Genomic DNA, 16,060 nt, shown 5'->3' on the forward strand with positions numbered 1-16,060 from the left:
AGGAGGCAGCACCAGTGCCCACCCCAGAGATGGGAAAGGTGGCTGGCGAGCCTCCTGAGGTGGGACAGCAAAGGTTGCCCAATATCTGTTGTCATCTTGGTCCCTATCCATCTCTCCTCTGTCTTGCTCATGCTAGCTTGTGTCGGGTCGTTCGGTTCTCTGGCCTCGCCATCTGGTGTTGGTCTTGGGGCTGCAGCCCAATAGGCTGGCACACTGGGAGTTGGGGAGGGGCTCTGTCATGGTAAAGCCCCTCCCCCCGAACGTCTCCTTATGTGTGTTAATCAATGTTGCCACGCCTTCCCTGTATCTCACACCTGCTCCTTATTGTGTCATTAGTATACATGTAAAAATGTCTATCGTTTACGCGTCTGTGTTGTCAGTGTTTGAACCAAATAGCCTGCGTTCTACGTGTACTTTGTTAAGTGTTTGAATAAACATGTGTTTCTGTTTCCTACGACTTGTCCACGCATCTTGCTTAGCCTCCTGCAGTTACACAGTAGTAAACACAGGTATGTGAGATACAGTGATGAAATTACCACTACACAATCAGTGGGATTCCATTTGGCAAAATGAATCACTTAAATTACTTTTCAAAATAAACTGTTTTACTCTGCAGGAGTATTTAAGCTTAGCACCAAAAAAGTTTACAGCTTGAACTTTGTACTCAACCCATTAAATATGAGAGCACACTGTCCCAGAATTACCAACTCTCAATAAAATAAGCATATGAAGCAAACACTAAAAACAACTTCAAATTATAAACTATTTACACAAACTGAAATTGACTATACACTGTTACAAAATTGACCAGTCACTCAAAGTAATGTAATAAATTGAACACCTTTAAAGCCAGCAGATTCAAACAAAAAATTAAGCATTGCAGGGCTAGGAAAGATCTCTCCAGCATGTCTGGTCTCAGCACTTACAATATTTTGTTTCAGTGCAATGTCTCTGGCTCACACTGCACTCCACACAAGCACAAATAGCCCTCCATAGTATTTCTGTCACTTCGAGCTGTGAGGGTTACTGTGATGTCTAACCTGAGGTACTGGTAGCTTCAGGGGCTATGGGGCAGCTTTTTGTCCCACGTGGGCTGAACTCAGGAACCCCAAGGACAACTTGAAGAGAGGATACTAAAGTTTACTGCCCTTATACTCCGCTCAAAATGTACTAGGAACTATGGCTAATAGCTATGCTGCTAACGCATACACCACAACTAAGTTATACAGCAAGTTGTATGTGCTCTCTGAGTTTGCACCACGTTTACAGAATGTAGCACATGTAATAAGTGAATTGCCAAAATCTTATAAATATATCTCTGTGCTAATGACAGATCTCCATAGTTTTTGTACACTCCCACCACTCAGATGACGGTTTTGAGCACAGTAATACACAGCTGTGTCTTCAATCTCCAGATTCTGGCCTTGCAGTGTTATTGCACTATTGCAAGTGTCTCGTGAAGTAAATTTGGGTTTCATTGAATCTTTATAGTGTAAGCTTCCACCAGTGATTACATAGGCAACCCTTTCCAGACCTTTTCCTGCAGACCTTACAGCTGATGGTCACTGACTGGCCAGGTCGGACGCTCAAAGAACTGGGCTGTGTCAGGTCAACACAGTGAACACCTGTGAAAAAAAAGAAAAGACAGTCACACAATGTAGATTAGCATGTTATGATAATAATCTCTTAAACTCAATAAACTCACTGAATATCCTGGTTAGCATCAACATCAGTAGTGCCACAGACAGCATGGTTTGTGTTGAAGATGAACTGGAGGGAGCTACTCTACTGTGCTCTGCAGAGCTGATGGACTGCTGTGGACAGCACTGTCACTCCAGCTCTGTAGTGAGGCTTAAGTGATGGACCACTGATTTGCATAAAGGCTCATGAGACACCCACAAACAGAAATTTGTAATAATGTCTGTCAGCTGACTATGTTTATGTCATGTTTTTGCAGTTTACCAGTAAATGGTATTCCAGTATGATGTACATATGGTGAATATTATTAATATGAATTGATTTATTCATTCATTCATTCATTCATTCATTCATTCATTCATCATGATGCAATATATTAAAAACGTTTGTCCAATGTTTTACTGATCCTCCGCAACCTGAGAGATGCTGCTGAAATGGATCATAGTTGCATGGTAACTTAAGAAAGTCGTACAAATATGAGGACACCAAATCCACACACATATTATAATAAGAAGTCCATGACAATGAATGACATGATAAACATCTTTCAGTGAGTTTAATGAAATGTATACTGTGTGTGGAAAACATATGTGACATATGCACATGAAGGTCATTTTTAGGAAGTCCTGTTGGCTGTTTATGGCACTGCAAGCAGTCGCTGTAATTCAGATTCAGACAGGAATGAGATATTCATGTTCATTAACATGTACATGGCTTTGCATATGTATATCTCACTACACATGAATAATTTTCATGGCTATAACCCACAAAAATGTACCTTTTTGTGCTTTTTTTTTCAAATTGGTGATTCAGAATTAAAATCTAAATTTATTTTTGTCTTTTTCTTATTTTATTTATCTGACACTCTTACCAGTGCAACACCCACTACACTGCCACTGCCATTTCAGTGTCACTGCCATGTTGACAATGGTCTAAAACCCAAAGAAGAGCAGTGCACTTGTGTGTGTGTGTGTGTGTGTGTCTGTGTGTGTGTGTGTGTGTGTGTGTGTGTGTGTGTGTGTGTGTGTGTGTGTGTGTGTGTGTGTGTGTGTGTGTGTGCGCGCAAATATGTGTGAGCTTTTGGCACTGGGGATTTTTTTTGTTAAGGTTTTGGCCTGTAATAATACACTGTTGCTGGAGTTGTCTGCAGAGAAACTGATCTTGCTCTTTAGACTGTGGAAAAAGTCAATCCATTCCATTGGTTGTCGTGCTGAGTGTCTTATTCAGTTTGTGTACCCCCCTCCTGTGGCCAAGTACCCAGTAATCTTACAGGGAATGGAAAATTATTCACCTGGAATCAACCAACCATAACAGGAGGCTGAATGAGCTCAATACTTTTAGAACCCATGAACAGTTATGATGTTTTAAAATAGGTGACAATCAGTTGCTGTCAAAACACCAAATTGCACTCTGTACTAGTCTGTACTGCACTCTGTACTGTACTAGAAAATATTTAATTAGTATAGTATACAACTCACAAGTTAGAAGAAGTTTAGAGAACATGATTTTTGTTCAAGATGACCAGTGGGCATTTCTTCTCTCAGCAGATATGGGGGTTAGGTTTGCATAAAAATGTAACTTCCTTAATTTCACGTCAATCACAGATCAATATTTGTTTTAAAAAACCTGTTGCTGGTAGTATCGGCAGAAAGACTGACCTTGCTCTTTATTGAATCCTTTACATTTGTTACACTAGTACATCCATATCGTATGTGTTCTAAAGGTTTGCCTGCAAGTTGTCATATCCAATGAGGGCAGTAGCTAGAGAGTCACATCCCAGAAAATGCACAAGAGATGGTAAATGATCCTCCAGGTTGTACAACTACAGTGAATGACTGGATAAGTTCAATAAAATGAACACCTGTAAAAGCCAACAAACAGAAGAAAGATTATATTTTTTTATTAAGGAAATTATATACATTTACTAAGTCTAATAAAAATAATAATAACTAACAAGATTTAACATTTTAAATGATAATTTGATAAATAAATAATGTTTTGAAGTAATGTTATTTTAGTGATTAACACAGTTTACAGTTGCCAGAAATAATAATAGAGAGATAGACAACATGATGACTTTGAAAAAACTCTGCAGCTCAGAGAGCCCTTTAATGAATGTGTCTGTTGTAATGTTGTGAGAAATCATTTTTGAACCACTAGAATAATGACTTCTTGTGAAGAAACATATTGAATCAGCAATTTCATTCAATCCATGTACACCAGAGTACCATATTAAAAGCCACATAATTGGTTACCTGCTTTTCACAACAGAATTCTGGTGCAATTTGATGTACCGTATCCAAATGAGTTACAGAATGATTTCCAAAGACTATGACTGCATAAGTCTCCAGTCATGGGTTACACAATTAGAAATACCCTCCTAAATCATGTAGAAGGTATTGGATTGGTATTTGCCTGTCAAGGCCTGTGCTGTTTATAGTCATTGAGGTACCAAGGAATTCTAAGATGTAATATCTGGATGCTTGTCTGTGATCTATCTCAAAAAGGTTTGGTCAATTAACATGACAAATGATCCATAACACTGGAGAATATCAATAAAAGAGTTACTCACAGGAAATAAAATGTATTGTTTAGAATGAAAAAGTAAGAGTCCTTGGGTAAAACTGATTTAAAAAAAAAAAAAAAAGCTTATAAAAAAAGGAGGCGATCCTTCATTCTTCTAATCTATTTATCAAATTGGGTGTGTAAAAAAATGATCACACAGAATGATACAATAATAGAATGATAATCACAATAGAATGGTAAGAACATATAAGCATCAAATGAGTATTAAATATAGAAAGTACTGGATTGAGTACTAAAGGACAGAGTATTATTTCTATACCTCCGAGATGTACATTGTGAAAATGTTAATTTAGCTCTATTTTTGTTTAGCTCGATTAATGTTTTGTAAGGTCTACAGCCTGAAGTCTATTTCTAAAACTCTATACTGAAAAAGTGACAAAGCATATTTAAATTCATATATTTACATTACTGTGTCAGTTCTGAGAACACAGGTGTTTCCTGAAAGTCAGGCACCATTACCTCTGAAAGTCATGCATTATTAAGACTGAAATGTATTATATTTTGTGACATGGAACTTTAAAATTACAGAAGATAAACAGAAATGATACCTCCATTTTGTGATTATCAGTAATTTAATATATGTTTGGACCTATATTTGACAATTTTGATGTTGACATTACAACTATATCTACTTTTCGGGTTGCATTCACAGCGTATAATGACAGCTTACATTGTAGCTCAGTTTATGTCAGGTACAATATATATATATATATATATATATATATATATATATATATATATATATATATATATATATATATATATATATATTGTGTTAAGTGTCATACTTGTACAAACATGATAAAACTTGAAATAAGTCTCTAAACCTATAAAAATAACAATTTAATTTTTGCAAAAGTATGGCAAAGTAATAGAAAATGGTCACTTCTATAGCGCTGCATATTTTAATTAGAATATGTTAGCTAGCCAGGTATGCTTAACATTGTTCATGTGGAGTGAAGAATCCAAGAATCACCTGCAGTATTTTATGACATTTCATAGACTTATTTTCCACAAGAAATTCTCTGGTTCTGTATAATCGTCTGCTGGTTGTTTGACCCTGGCCTTTATCAATGATTTCTGGGCAAACTTAGCAGCATCAGGTCACTTATCAGCAACAGATCAGTGCTTAAATCCTTATGAAAATGTAGAAATGATTTATCTGTGAAGCATAAATCTATTTCTATTCTATCATGTTCAGTTGCTTAATAAGAAACTAAATGTGTAACTATGCTACTTGAAACAGGTTTGTTGCAATACACCAAGCTTTCATTTTTAGTGTACCTAGACCATTTAACCTAAAAATAAATAAATAAAATTACTGAGTTGGATTCAGAAGGTGTATATCCTCTGTACGAACTGAAGTGAATGTTAAAAATTTCTTGACTGTGTTGTTCATGTTTCACATGTATATTTACATTTCAGTGTTTGACTGAAAGCAGACTGCACTGAACTTCCATGTTTTTGCATTTGTCGCCTCTAATTTGTGTCACTGCGAGGATGTAGCACAGTAGCACACAGCTGTGTCTTCATGCTGGAGGTTCTGCCCTTTTAATGTTACTGTGTTCCTGGAAGTGTCTCTGGAGATGCTGAACTTGTCTTTCAGAGACTCTTTAAAGGTCTGTCTCCACCTGAATAAATTAGTCCAATCCACTCCAGAACTTTCCCTCCTACCTGCCGCATCAAAGATACATGGACACTGGTTACTGAAGTAGAGACCTTGCAGTTTATGGTCACAGTTTGACATGGATGGATCATTAAGGATTCAGGCTGAGTGAGTTCATAAGAACGGACCCCTGTAAAAAGTATTAGAATTACCACAAAATATAGGGAAAGATGAATAATGCACTTTGTAATACACAAAATGTAAAGTTTTCATATAAAGTCAAACTCACAGGACAGAGTTACCAGAAGCAAGAATAAATATGCAGAAAGCATTATTATGTTTTTCAGGTTTAAGAGGAGGGAGTTCTTATTGTAGTATGTGAACTATTTAAGGAAGGGAGCCTGAACACAATATTTGCATTTACACATGTGACTAATAATGGAATTTAAAGAAACACATACTTTTTGGAATTGGCACCACACTGAAAATGTAGTGTTTAAAATATATTCTTTTGTTAGTCACAAACTGTGAGTTTAGAAATATATTTTAAGTTGCAGTACATATTCACTGAAATTTTATATTTTTAACCTCACCATTGTCCTTTTGGTCGGTCTGGGGAGCTACATTCTTTGGTGCAGTTATATCACTTAAAATGTTATGCCATCAGTTGATTTAAATGTTCATATTTGGCAAGACTAAATAGGCTGAATAATAAATATGCCCACTTGTTTTTGTGTTAGTTCCAAACTATCATTATTTCCTCTCTGCTATCTATCCAGCTGGTGAGATCTAATTTCTTTGCATTCATTTTTAAGGATGCAGGATCAATGGAATATTAAGCCTCTGGCTAGATATTAAAAGCTAATCAAACTGAATTCGATTTAATATTGTAAGCTCACTGCTTCTAATTAGGCACTGAAAGTTTTATTGTTATTAACCACTTATTTGGCAAAAAAATGTTCACTTCTTATTTCAAACTGCAGTGACAGAGGACAGATCTCCAAATGACTGCAAGATTACTAAATCATGGATGATTTTGCACAAGGAAGCTAAACTGTAACACTGTGGTTTATGCACACAATAACACAGGTGTGTCGTTATTTGACATAAAATTTATTAAAGTTGATATAGTTGATATAATTTGATATAGTTCCATTTTGTATCATTAAGAAGTTCAGAGGACCAATAAACATGTGGTCATGTTAATTCACTATATACTTTTTATTTTTATTTTAACAGACTCTCACAGTAACAATGTTTTCTTCAGAGGTTATTTTTGAACTGGAATGTTGCTGAATTATGTCACCGTGGTTCATGAGCACAGTAATAGACAGCTTTTTCTTCTTTCTGCAGATTCTGCCTTTGAAAGGTTACTGTGCTGCTAGTGTCTCTGGAAACTTGAAACCTACTCTTCAGTTAATCACTGTAGTAGATGTTACCGCTACCACATATTTGCCGAATCCACTCCAGAGTTCTTCCTGCAGGCTGCCATGTCCAGCGTGTACAGTAGCAGTAGGTTATTTTGATATTTCCAAGTTAAATATCTAATAATAAAATTGTAATAAAGACCTATGTAATAATTCAGTCCATTAATCCAATTATATGAACTGGTGAGCTGGTGTAAGGTCAATAACCTGTTTCTGAATGTCGACAAGACAAAAGATATGGTTGTTGACTTCAGGAGAGCAAGGCGAGATTACTCCCCGCTTGCCATCAACGGCTCCTCAGTGGAGATCATCAAGAACATCAAGTTCCTTGGTGATCACTTAGCGGAGAACCTCACCTGGACCCTGAACACTAGTTCCATCATCAAGAGAGCCCATAAATGTCTTTACTTCCTTCAGAAGCTGAGGAAAGCCCATCTGCCATCACCCATCCTCACTACCTTCTAAAGATGTACTATAGAGAGCATCCTGAGCAGCTGCATCATTACCTGGTTTGGGAACTGCACCGCCTTTGACCGCAAGACCCTCCAGAGAATAATGAGAACAGCTGAGAAGATCATTGGGGTCTCTCTTCCCTCCATCACGAACATCTACACAACACGCTGCATCCGGAAAGCCACCAACATTGTGAAAGACCCCACACACCCCTCACATGAATTGTTCACCCTTTTGCCATCTGGAAGAAGGTACTGCAGCATCCAGTCCCACACCTCCAGACAGCTTCTTCCCAGAAGCCATTAGACTCCTGAACTCTGGCTAACTCCAATCCCAATTCAGATTCCAAAAACGGGAACTTTTATATACATACACACATACACACATGCTTATACATAGTCACACACACTCACACACACACATACATACATACATACATACATACATACATATCCATACACACACTCACACATTGTTTTGCATCGGACTAGTGCTGAAGTCAAACTTCACACAAATAAACTATGCACTCCTGTTGTAGTCTTGCACATTATCCGACTTGCTGCTAGAGTACTGTACTAAACCAGCACTGTACTCTGAACTGTTCTGGCTGCTACCAGTGACTGCTATGTTCAGTATAGCATGTCACTGACTCCTATGCACAACTCACTTTACATATTCTTAGTACTGTGTTCTGGACTAAATAACTGCACTGTCTACTCATTTTGTATTTGTCCTGTCCTGTATTTATTATTGTTTATTTAATGTTTATGACATTTTGCACTATATCGAACTGTTTGCACTTGTGTAGCATGTTGTCTGTTGCACTGTTGTTTTGTGTTGCACCATGGTCCTGGAGGAATATTCTCTCGTTTTTGTTGTGCACTCGTATATAGCTGAAATGACAATAAAGCCTCTCTTTGATCTTTGAACTTTGAACTTAACACCAACGATTAAGACTTTAACATTAACACAGGTTAGACAAAAATGGATCCTAACATTACACTTCAGACGCTAACAAACAAACAATAACCAACGGTGAGGCACATACTGATGGGGGTTTAAATAGAGAGACACACGGTAACACTTAACCCCGTACAGGTGCGTGCCCTCACAGGGGTGTGACTACAAACATGAGTGAAGCCCCCCTTGCACGTGGCAGGTCGTACCACGTGACTTGGGGGGGCAGCGTCCCATGACAGTTCTATATATTAAAAGTTATTCTATATATAAATTGCATTTTCATTTCATTTCAAATTTGCATAACATGGCATACTGAGCTGAGATGAATCCATAAGCATTTACTGGATTTATTGGAATAATGGAAGTGTGTCTCAAACAGAACTCACAAGGTTTTTGTAAAGCATAATCACTAGCTCTTCTTACTGTGAGTCTCTTGCACAGTAATATACAGCTGTGTCTTCAGTTTGCAGATTCTGTCCTTGTAATGTTATCGTGTTACTGCCAGTGTCTCTAGAGATGCTGAACTTGTTTTTTAGTTTATCACTGTAAGCTGTACCCCCACTATTACTGATATACCCAATCCACTCTAGGGCTTTTCCTGCAGGTTGTCGGATCCAAGCTGTGTTCCAGCTAGTAACTGAATATGAGACTTTGCAGTTGATGGACAGACTCTGGCCTGGCTGCACTGTCATGGAAGCAGGCTGAGTCAGTTCTTCACCATGCACATCTGTAAATGAACAAAAAATGATATAATTAACTACAAATAAAAATATTACACTTCAAACTTGAATTTAATAAGTAATCAAAACAGGATTGCAATTGCAGCAAATTAAATTATTTAATCAATAACTCACAGGATGCAGCTGCCAGCAGGAGTAGAAGAGGTGTGGAGAACATGGTTGTGTTGTTGTTCTGGAGTGATCTCTGCTCTCCAGAGCTTAACTGCCTCAACACCTAAATAGAGAAAGATTGAGGTGGGAAGCTAGCATTTGCATATCTGGATACCCATGAAAGAAAAAGGTATTTTAGAAAATGGAATGTAGACAACTACAAGGTTACTGCAATCTGCTTTTTGAGAGAAAAAAACAATCGGTCATTCTTTTAAAAAGTACAAAGAAAACAGTTCATTCTTGGTTGCCGAATCTCTTTAATAAAATTAAACATTCATGATTCTACAGGGTTGCAGGTCTACATTTGAACCATCTTCAAAGTTTGAAATCATGAACTTCATCACAATCATGTTTGTAACATAGTTTTAATAGATGTTGTGAAGCTGCCCTGTACTGCATGGACTGAGCTCTTGCTACTCTCAGAATAATAGAAACTAATGCAGTCGAGTATTTTTCCCAGGAATCTGGCAGATCCAGAACATGCTGATTGTTGCGTCTGTCACACTGAACCCTTTGTAGGCAAAGATCAGCCACTACAATGACAGCCACTGCAATGAATTCCTCGACAAAGGGTTTGATGGGATTGGGCTGCTGCAGTACAGGGGCACTGGCAAAAGCGACTTTGAAGTCTTCAAGAGTTATATCAGCAGAGCAGGTCAGTCAGAGGCATGGTAAGGACTGCACACATATCATGCACTTGTCTGTCAAAGGAAAGGGAACAAATCAAAATCATCAATGCAATATGCAACAAAGGATCTACCCAGAAATTCATTTATGACCTCGTTGATATATGCCTAGAAGACAGTGATACAGAAGGACCAGATACTGTAGTGTCCAGAAGATGTGCTAAAGTCTGTCTTCCATTCATCACGCTCTTTTAGTTTATAGGCACTGCATAGGTCTAATTCAGTAAAGCACCACGCTCCCCATAGCTGCTTGAGAGCAGCTGGTACTAATGGAAGTGGGTACAGGTATGTAATTTACTTAATTTGCTTAATTTATGTGATGCTGCTGTCAGTTAGAGATAGAGAAATGTAGAAAATATGGTTTGTGTTGCAATGATGGGATTTTTCTGTTCGTCAGAGGATAACAGGAATTGCCTCATACAAGACTGAAACTAATTTTTAGTTATCTTGTCATCCAAGTGAGACCATTTTAAAAATATATGTATTATTTTTTATTATATTTTTATTAGATATTTATTATTATTTATTATACTTCATTATAGAGACTAGTTGTTTATTATACTGTAACTAATGACTAAATACCAGGAGATCCTTTACAAAACGTCAGTTCATTATGCTAATTATAGGAAAAGAGAAAAAGAAATTTGGAAAACTGGAAAAATTGGTGGAAAGGGCAAATATATGACAAATGCAACACTGAGAGTAACAGTATTTTACATTTGTTTGCTTTTTCAGTGAGGGATGAGTCCTAGTGGTTTATCAAAGTGAGTATATTGACATTTAGCTGACACTTTTATCCAAAGCAACTTACAATTATGACTGAGTACAACTTGAGCATTAAGGGTCTTGCTCAGGGGCCAATAGATGCAACTTGGCAGTGGTGGGGCTTGACCCAACAAGCAACCTATACCAGTAAAGCACCTTAACTGCTGAGCTACCACTGCACCGTATGTTAGCACAGAATGTAAATAACTGGAACAGTACATTCAGTGAGCCTCAGCAAATCTCAGAATTGTTTATGTATTTCAATAATATACTTTTTTCAAAGTCTCTTATATACAACATACATATAATTGCTTCTTATTTATATTAATATGAGACTTGTAGTGACTGTTTTGCTATGTAGTCTATCATCTATGCTTCCTAAATAATGCAGATTATGTGATAACTCTAAATAAAACAGCTGTAAAAATTTATTTTTGTATTAACCTTAGCCTCAGCTGTACTGCTGTTCTTGCACAATAATAAACAGCTGAGACTTCAGGCAGCAGGCCAGTGATGTCTAAGAAGAGCATATTACTGCTCGTGTCTCTGGAGATGGTGAAGCGACTCTTAAAGGATCCTGCATAGTCTATGGATCCACCACCCCATATGATCTCAATCCACTGCAGACTTTTGCCTGGTGGCTGTCTGATCCAGCATGTGCCGTAGTCACTGAAAGCATATCCAGAGACCTGACAGGACACCTTCACGGAGTTCTCCGGACACCTAACCTCAGCAGGAGACGAGGTTAGACTGATGCCATGGAACTTTTTTTTTAGTTCCTTGATTTTATCTGCTGTCCAACAGTCATAAATCCAACCCATTCCAATGCCTTTTTTGCAGGTGTTGGAATCCAAACTATATTAATTACTGACTGTGAGACCTTCCAGCTAATGGAGCTATTCTGGTGAGACTTTGTTAAGCTCCTTGAATCTGCTGTGTGATGTATCCCCCCCTGCCATAGCCTACGTCATTTGGTGGTGGCTCTGCACGTGGGTTTTGTTTTTGTTATTCTTGTTTTACATGTGTCTGTGTTTTCTATTGTGCCATGCCTCCCTCAGGTGGTGTGTGTTCCCTCATTCGCCACACCACCTAAAGGCTGTTATGCAATTTTGTTATGCCTTATTTAAGCCTGTTCTGTTTGCAGTACAGATTGTCGGTCATTGTATGTTATTTTGTCTCCTTTTGTTGTAGTTGGTTCATTTTAATTTCTTTCATTAATCATATAAGATGGAGAACTACACCGCTGCTTGCTTCTTTTTGTCTGCACGTTTATCGGCACTGACACACAGATGTGAGCTGTTATGAAGTGACTCATCTTTGTTACGTAAAGTACACTGTGAATTTTAAATAAATAAATAAATTGTGGATAATAATAATAAAAAATGCGCTAAAAATAACTTTCAATCAAAATGGATTCCATTTTAGTGACATTCAAGACTGTGAACTGTCTTTAATTTACTTACAGGATGCTGCTGTCAGTGACAGCTGTGGAGATGTAGAAAACATTTTTTGTGTTGTACTGGTGGGATTTTCTGTTCTTCAGGAAAACAGGAGCTGCTACATCCAGGACTGAAATTATTATTTACTAAACGAGAAAGAAATGAAACCATTTTTTTTAAGAGATTGAGTGGAGTTGTTTATTGTACTGCAAATGGTGTTATTATACTGCAATTTTTTATAGTGAGAATGAAAAACTTTTTTAAAAAATGAAAAAAAAGGGCAATAATATTAAAATCAATTAATCTTGCTCTAGTGCTTTGCTCCTGCTTCAAATTGTTGCATATCCTTTATATAAAAGTAACTGAAGAAGTTTCTGTTCAGGGTTGCAATCATGGTGTTTTGCTAACCATTATTTAAAACATCATTAATCATCAAATATATTTCAAAGTGATACTCTAAACTTCTTGTATGTTTATTCATATTTTATCAATATATTAAACATTTACTTGAGAGCAGAATGAAAGACCTGAAATCATTTGAGGAGGGCATATTTATACTTATTGATTTTGCTATTGAACTTTTTTATAAATTTTCTATGGTTATAATTTTTAATTCTAAAAAAATCTGGAGTTCTGTTGATTATTCATTTTTAAATCTAAATGACGAGTGCATAAAGGAGCAAAGGAGAATAATATGTACACTGACTTTAAACCTGCACCCCCTTACCTAAAATGTGAACATTAGCACTATCTAATGTAGTTTGGATTCAAAAGTTAACTTCTATTGAACACACTTACATATTACAGTTGATCAAGTAATGTCATTTTTCAACGATATTGTAAATAAGTGGAATCTTGTCTGTCTTCAATCAGTTTCCAGTTCCAGAATGTTTTCACCTTCAATATAATAGAAGGAACAAAGATTAACCAATGCTAAAAATTTGAATGTGTCTGCATGAAAACAGCACTGGAAAATAAGGAAGGAAGGAATTTATTTAATGATTAACTGGCCTGACCTATAATATATTACAGTTTAGGTCTGACTGGATTTAATTTAGCAATAAATTAAATATTGGAAACTGCAGAAGGTTCAGTACCTATTTCTAGATTGGTTCACATCCAGTATTATATAAGGATCTATCTTTTCTCTATACATGCACTTCTAACGCTCCATGTCCGAGAAATCTTTCATGTACAATGAGCATGTGTGAAGATGTGTGAGGATGTGGTTTTTGTACAGCTCTTCCTCTGTCTTCTCATACTGTGTCTCTCTAGCACAGTAATATGCAGCAGTGTCCTCACTCTTCAGGCTGGTCATCTGTAAATGCAGCTGACTGCTGGAGTCGTCTCTGGAGATTGTGAACCTTCCTTGCACTGACTGGGAATAGGAGATGGGACTGCTAGATGTGCCAATAGTTGCAATCCACTCTAATCCTTTCCCAGAAGCCTGTCTGACTACAGCTGCCCAGTAGCTACTGAATGTGAATCCAGATGCTGTGCAGATCAGTTTATAAGATTCTCCTGGTCTTTTAACAACAGCTTCAGACTGGGTAAATGTCTGGCAGAGAATACCTGTGAGAACAAAATCCTGTAAATATGGCAAAATATTGTGAAAAAATTAAGGTAATTCAGATATTGATGATGAACATTGGCTCACCTTGAAGAAACATTGTTATTAAAAACACATTCACAATTATCTCCATAGTGGATATATTGTTCCTTTTTTCACAGCTACCACAATGACATTAGGCAGTATGGCCTGCAATGTACAGCTGAAAGATTTATCACCTCTTATAAGGGCAACATCAATTTGCATTTATCACACCTCTCTGCTTCAAAACACCACTAGTGCACATGAAACAGCACGTACATACAATTATGTACTATAAGCCTATAAGACTTTCACATTATTCCCTATTTATTATGTGAAATTATATTTAGATTTCTTTACATTCAATGAAATACAATTCTATTTTTAAAACATTTTTAATTTCTCCCTACTTTCACACACTTTGTTCATTTTGTATCTGGCCCTGTGACTATGATGATTACTTCAAGTGTTCTCTCCTATGGCTTGCTTTTTCCTCATCAGCTCTTCTATTACTCCTTGTTGTTGATTTTAAATGTATATGTCATTATAGCAAAACATTAAGACATTTCAAATGTTTTTCCAGTGAAGAAGTAACATCACATACTAGCAACCCATGATCACCATCCATCGCCCATTGTTGCTTGTGTGTATTTGCACTTGAACACACCAAACATACTACTGATGGATGACACGAATGTTCTGCGCCTGTGTAAGTGCACCAGCCTCTCACTGCTTCACAAATGTGCAGACTTCTTATAATGAGTATACTGAACCCTAAGTAACTCCCACTTCTTCTGGAGCTCATTCCTTCTATAAACTGAATACAGTACGTCAAGGTAATGGCAATGTTTGAAATAGCCTGCTACCTACTGTATAATGCATATTCGTCCTTGTAGTAGCATGCAGTATAAGATCAATGCGACCAATGAAAACCATACTACAAGGTCACATATATATATATATATATATATACGCACAGAGCACAGAGGTAATAAACAAATAAAAGGATTTCAACCATACAACAGACACTAAAAACACTATTTAAATGCTATAATCTCTTGTTCTTCACCTGTGGTCCTGTGTAGTGCATTTGTAATATAGAAACACTAAAAGAATATTTATTAGAAATTAATATTTGCCATAGTGCATAACTAATAAAATGTGTATTTGTAAAATAATGTATAATGTATATGTTAGTCAGTTGATATTGAAGTCAACAACAAAGGTAAAGCAGGAGGAAAATAATCTGTTGTGTATGTTGAGATGAACAGGTAAGCAGTGTGATGTCATGGGTTGTTTTTTTTATCACATTTTTTGTTCCATATTTGTCAGGGGTTGTTTTTGTATAGGCCTGCTGTATATGTGTAATGCTGTGACTCTCTGGCACAGTAATATACAGCTGTGTCTTCAATCTCAAAGTTTTGGCCTCTTAAAAAAACAGTGCTGCTGGATGTGTCCTGGCTGAAACTGATCTTATTCTTCACTGTGTCTTTGAGATTAGTGCCACCACCGCTACACAGATAGCCAAGCCATTCCAGAGCTTTTCCAGTGGGTTGCCGTATCCAGTTAATACAGTAACTTGACTCTGAGATCTTACAGGAGATGGAGAATGACTCTCTAGGTTTGACCACCACAGAGGCTGGCTGAGTGAGCTCCACACAGCCAACACCACCTGGGGAATGACAATAACAGAACATGTTATAAAATAATTTTTACAAACATGTTGAGTTTAAAGACGTTCCTTTCCAGTTCAGATACAGTAATTCACCCGAGACACTTACAGAAAGCAGCTGTTACCAGCAGCAGCAGTAATGATGAGAGCATTGTTGTTGGTTCTGACATGGAACTGACCTGCTTAGCTCAGTTCAGACCCACAGACCATTTGTAAGAGGGACAGAGGTAGGATTTGCATATAGTGCATCCCGTCCAACATCATTATAACAAACACACTGGGATGTG

General features: G+C 37.1%; 1 long non-coding RNA gene across 1 annotated transcript; it reads right to left on the minus strand.

Moving 5' to 3' along the window:
• Positions 1-1,037: 1,037 nt before the first annotated feature.
• Positions 1,038-1,803, minus strand: LOC118241201 (uncharacterized). The gene is made up of 3 exons (XR_004775901.1): positions 1,706-1,803; positions 1,535-1,625; positions 1,038-1,118 (listed from the first exon to the last, which is right to left on the minus strand). It is a non-coding gene; the product is annotated as an uncharacterized LOC118241201 (long non-coding RNA).
• Positions 1,804-16,060: the final 14,257 nt, after the last annotated feature.

The sequence above is a fragment of the Electrophorus electricus genome, chromosome 3 (assembly GCF_041902795.1).
Source record: "Electrophorus electricus isolate QZ-2024a chromosome 3, ASM4190279v1, whole genome shotgun sequence".
NCBI lineage: Eukaryota > Metazoa > Chordata > Actinopteri > Gymnotiformes > Gymnotidae > Electrophorus > Electrophorus electricus.